Genomic DNA, 6,220 nt, shown 5'->3' on the forward strand with positions numbered 1-6,220 from the left:
ATAGCCTAAAACCTCATGATGTTTTCCCTCATTGTTTATAAAAAAGCTAGTTACAGTATTTATTGTTACTGGGATTCTTGTTCTTCTGGGGTTTCTACTCAAAGCCAACTCATTTTTTTTTTTAATTTCTGAACTTTTTAAAAACATAGGCAATAGATTTAATATTGCTTCTTCGCGAATTCCATTAGTTTCTATTATTCTGGATTGAGGGAACAACAAAGGATTATAAAAACCAATTTGGGTGGATTATATCCAAGTTGGAGGTCACAATTACCAAATTAGAGGGACTTTAGAAACAGTTTGAGCTTTTTATATGCTTACATTAACAAAGCATTAAAACAAATCTATGCAATTCTAAGATAAACAGTCAGTAATTTAATTTCCTGTGATGAACACACTTCAGATGAAGATAGTAGAATCTAAATCTGAACAACATATCATTAACAATGTGAGCACACAATAAAAAGTTTCCAAGGTATTTATGTTCTACCCTTAGTGCAGTGAAGACTATGCTAACCAGTTTGATGAAAGTATTTCAAATTGTATATAAAACCAGCACATTGTACCCCATAATTGCATTAATGTACACAGATATGATTTATTTTTTTAAAAAGTTTCTAAGGGGCATATGTGTGCTCACAGGCCTATATGTATAAATTGTCAATAAAAGACAAGCAAACAATAGAATCTAGCCCTGATATGCTTCATAGTTGGGATTAGCAGGCCAGGAACTAAAGGAAAATATATAGACATATAATTTAAAAGAAAGTATGACCTTAATCTCAGAAAAGAAATAAAAACAATAAAAGACAGCCAATTGGAAATTCTACAGTCAACATGTATAATGCATTAAATGAAAATTCTTTGGATAGTTTTGACAGCAGAATGGAAGTGAAAGAAGAAAAAGTCTATTGAAATTAGAAAGGAAATTAGTAAGGAAATTAATAGAAAATGTTTAATCTGAAGAACAGAACTAAAAATACTGGATAAAAAAATGGACAACTTAGAAGATGATTTTCATAAAATTATCTTGGAAAGTTGGGGGTAAAACTTACAACTTACTTTGAAATACCTAAAGAAATAAGATTCATTAATGAATAACAGAAATATGGATCAATGAATAGGCTATAACAAGAAGGATAACATGTTAATTGTATAATGTAGTTGATAGGCATATTAATATTCACTGTAAAATTGTTTAAACTTTTCTTACATTTGAAATTTTTAGTAATAAAGTATTGAAAAAACAATAAGGAGAATATAATTAAATTTCAAATGAAAAAATCTTAAGAGAATTGTTCATCATAAGATTTATACTAAAAGAAATATTAAAGGATATTTTGGGAGCTGAAAGGAAATCATAACAGAAACTCAAATCTGTAGGTAAGAAAGCATATGATCAGAAACAGCTAATAGTTGGATATATGTGTATCCATCCATCCATACATACATACACATACACACACACATATAGGATTAAAGGAGATTATATAGGGTGGTCATAAAGTTCACATGTGACCATAAAATTCTTGTGCAAACTATGGCCACCCTGTATATATATAATTCCCTTTTCTCATTATATCTTTGGAAGGTAATTGATTATTATAAAGCAAGATAACATTTTAAGTTAGGTTTATAGTGTATGTAGAAATAAAAGATATGGGAACAATTGCATAAAAAAGGGATTGCGGATGAATGCAATAATTCTGTACAAAGGTTCGTACATTTTGTGAATCAAGAGTTGAGTTATATTAAATATGCAGTGGGAAGTACGAAATGTGAAGTATCTGGTGAACTGTTAGAATTCTGAAGTGTCAGCTTTTAATGGCCAAGTAGTACAACATTGATTATAAATACATTTTAATAAAAATATGTATTATTAGCCCAGGTGCAGTCAGAAAAAATTAAAAAGATATAGTTAAGAATCTAATATTGAAATAAAATGGAATACTAAGACACAATCACTTAATCTCAAAAATTTGGTAAAGAGAAAACAGAAGACAAGAAAACAAGAGTCAAATGGAAAACAAAGAGAAAGATGGTAGGCTTAATTCTGAACATAACATTAAATATATAAAACTAAAAACTCAAGGGCAGCACCTGTGGCTCAAAGGAGTAGGCTGCTGGCCCCATATGCCAGAGGTGGAGGGTTCAAACCCAGCCCTGGTCAAAAAACAAACAAACAAACAAACTAAATACTCGAATTAAGGCACAGAATTTGTCAGATTGCAGAATAAAGCAAGACCAAATTATATTATTTGCCAGAGTATTATTTCATACTACAAATATGAAAATGTAAATAGATAGAAAGTGAAAGAATAGTAAATAGTACAGCATTTAAAGAAATACAGCATAAGAGAACTAACATGGTTATATTAATATCAGAAAAAGCAGATTTCAAGAGGAAAGTATTATAAGAGACAACAAAAGTCATTTTTAAATGATGAAAGGGGTACTTCATCAAAAAATGTTACAGTTCTAATGACATATACACTTAAAAACAAGGCTTTTACATTTATAAAGCCAAAATTGCTGGAGGTAACAAAGGCAATACAAAAATCCAAAGACATTGTTATAGAATTTGATACGTCCATTTCCTAAGTTATTGAGCAAATAGGCAACAAACAAATAAATAAGAATATAAAAGGTCTAAAAAAAAGACTTATATTAATTGACATTAACAGAATGCTAGGATGACACAAAAAATTGCCAAGTGCTATGCTTTTCAAGCGTACATGGAATGGTGAACAAGATAGGTTATATTTTCTGTCATTAAATACATCTCAGTAAATTTTAGAAAGATTGAGGTTTTCACATTAAGTTCTATGACAACAATAAAATAAAATTAGAAATCATTATCTAGAAAATCTTCAAATTATATTTGGAAATTAAATATTGCATTTCTAAATAACTCATGTACTAAATAAAAACTCAAAATTGAAATCATAAATATTTTGAAATAAATTACAATGAACACAATATATGATATCTGTGGTACATAGAAAAAGCAGTGTGTAGAGGTAACTCTATATTTTGATTACATTAGAATAAAATGACCTTCTACAACCAATGGTCTAAGTTTCCAACTTCAGAATAGGTGATGGCAGTAATAATAGAATAATAAAGACCTCCATAAAATCTATAAAAAATGACTAAACTTGTCAAAATCAACTTTTTCTGAACTTTTAAAATTAACAAAACATTTGCAGGAATCAGAGGGATTTTATTCATGGGAGAAGAAAGCCTGAATCTTGCTATAGTGATGATTATAAACTTGACAGAATTAGTTCAATAAAGTCATTAGACAAATAACAATAGTAAATAGTAGTACTAGCATACACTTCGGGAGGATCTGATTTCTCAGATTCCACGTCATATTATTTAAAATTTTCACTTTTCAATGCAAAATTGCAAAACATGAAAGGAAACAAAAGTATGGCCCATACACAGGAAAAAAATAGTAAGTAGAATTTGTCCTTAAGGAAGTCCAGACATTAGACTTATTTGACAAAGATTTTTGTCAGCTATTTTAAATATGCTCAAAGAACTAAAGGAGATAACATCTAAATGATAAAGGGGAATATGAAAATGATTTCTTGCCAAATGGAGAATATTAATAAAGAAATAGAAATTTAAAAAAAGAAAAGAATTTTGGAGTTGAAAAAGTGAAATAACTGAATAAAAAATTTACTGAAGACATGCAACAGTGATATGAGTAAGCAGAATAAAGAATCAATAAACTTAACATAGGTCAACTGAGTTTATTTAGTTTGAGCAAAGAAAAAAAAGAATGGAGAGCAATTATACAGATCCTCAAAATCCTATAAAATACTACAAAGTGTACAAACATACATATAAATGGAAGTCCAAGAAAGAGAAGAGAAAGAATATTTGGAAAAAATTAGCAAAAGCTTTCTATTTTTGAATGGGAAGTTTCAAGTTTTGCTTGTAGAACATTTGATGAAAACCTTAATTTCCATGTTTAAGAACCTCAAGTAGAATGAACTCCAAGAGTTCCACACTTAGACACATCATAATCAATTGTTAAAACTGAAAAACAAAGAGAGAATCTTGAAAGTAGCAAGAAAGAAACTTGTCTCCTATCAGGTAAATTCAGTAAGATTAACAGGTAATTTCTCGTTAGAAACCATGAACCAGAAATCAGGGAGATGATATACTCAAAGTCCTGAAGAAAAAAAAAAAGTTCTATTTACCAAGAACTTTATATTTAGCAAAATTATCTTTGAAAAATGAAGGAGATATTAAAACATTGTCAGATTAACAAAACCAGAAGTGATCACTAACACATTTGCCCTATAAGAAATACTAAAGAGAGTTCTTTGGGCTGAAATTAAAAACAACCATCACCACAACAACAAAACACTGGATGATAACTAGAATCAACATAAATACAGAATATAGATAAATATAGAAAATACATAAATATAGAACATTGGTAAAACAAACAAAAACCCTGCATAAGAAAATACACAGGATAAAATTAACATTTTTTGTTTGAAAATATTTTTTCCCCTGACTGAATTTCTAAGAAAAACAGACAAAGCAATACTTAAATCTACTTTGGTGAAAAAAATAAAGATGTAATTTGTGTGACAATCATAGCAAAAAGAAAAGAGGAAGTTATGAAGGTACATATGTATAGTATTGAAATGCAATTAGTATTAATTTAAACTGTTGTTATAAATCAATATGGTTATTATAATCCCCATGTTCACTACTAGGAAAATAAATTTTAAAAATATAGTAAAAGAAACAACAAAAATTTAAAAATAATGCAGTTGAAAACATTTGCTTCATATAAAAGAAGACAGTAACAGAGGAAGAGAAGAACAGGTAATATGAGGCATGTAGAAAGCAAATAGCAAAATGATAGATGTAAATCCCAGATTGCCAGTAATTGCACTAAATGTGACTGGATTACAGACTCCAACCGAAGTCAAAGATTGTCAGAATGAATTAAAAACCCAACAATATCTCACTATATGCAGTCTACAGAGGACGCATGTTAGATTCAAAGATACAAAGTGGGTTGAAATAAAAGGATAGAGATGATATGTTATGCAAACAGTACCCCAAAAAGAGCTGGAGTGGCAATAGTAACAATTAACAAAGGAGACTTTAAGCAAAGATTAATATTAGAGACAAAGGATATTTTAAATTATATAAAGGCCAATCCATAAAACAATATGTATAAATGTATGTTCATCTAATTATAATATCCCAAAGTGTATGAAACAAAAACTAGTAGAATCAAAGGGAGAAATAGACAATTCAATAATAATAGTTGGAGATTTCACACCACCCATTCATGAACAGGTAAAACATGTAGGCGGAAGATTAATGGGAGAATAGTAATCTTGAACAACTATGAAGCAATAGACTTAGCAGACATATAGAACGCTCCCTAAAAAATAGAAGAAGACACATTCTTCTCAAGTGCACACAGAATATGCTCTAGGGTAAACCACATGTTAAGGCATAAAACAAGCCTCAATAAATTTAAAAGGATCTAAATAATACAAAGTGTGTTCTCCAACAGCTATGAAATAAAATTAGAAGTAAATAACAAAAGAAAATGCAGGAAATTCATAAATATTGAAAATTAAACAAGACACTTATAGATAGCCAAAAGTCCAAAAAATAAGTAACAGAAGAAACAAAAATATACTTTAACATGATGAAGATGAAAAAGCATGATGTTTGACAGGGTTTTAAAGAGATTGTCAGCAAGAGGTGCTAGGAAAGCTGAATAGCTAGATGAGAAAAATGAAGTTAGTCTCCTATCTCACACATATAAAAAATTAATGCAAAATGAGTTGAGACCTAAATGTAGCAGCTGAACCTATAACATACTTAAAAGAAAATTTAAGTGTAAACTTTCATGACCTTGGAGTAAGCAATGGTTTCTTAGCTATTATATCAAAAGCATAATCAATGAAAATAAATTAGGCTAAATTGGACTTTTGAAAATTAAAACCTTTGTGCTTCAAAAAACATTATGAAGAAAATTAAAAAACCTTCTATAGAATAGAGAAAATATTTGAAGAGTATATATGAGATAAGGGTCTGATATCCAAAATATTATAAAGAGCTGCTGCAACTCAACAATAAAAACACAAGTAACTCAATTAAATTATGGGCAAAGACTTAAACACTTCTTCAAACAAGAAGTCCAAATGGCCAATAGCCACATGAGAAA

The sequence above is a fragment of the Otolemur garnettii genome, unplaced genomic scaffold, assembly GCF_000181295.1.
Source record: "Otolemur garnettii isolate 467f Iridium unplaced genomic scaffold, OtoGar3 scaffold00098, whole genome shotgun sequence".
Classification (NCBI taxonomy): Eukaryota; Metazoa; Chordata; class Mammalia; order Primates; family Galagidae; genus Otolemur; species Otolemur garnettii.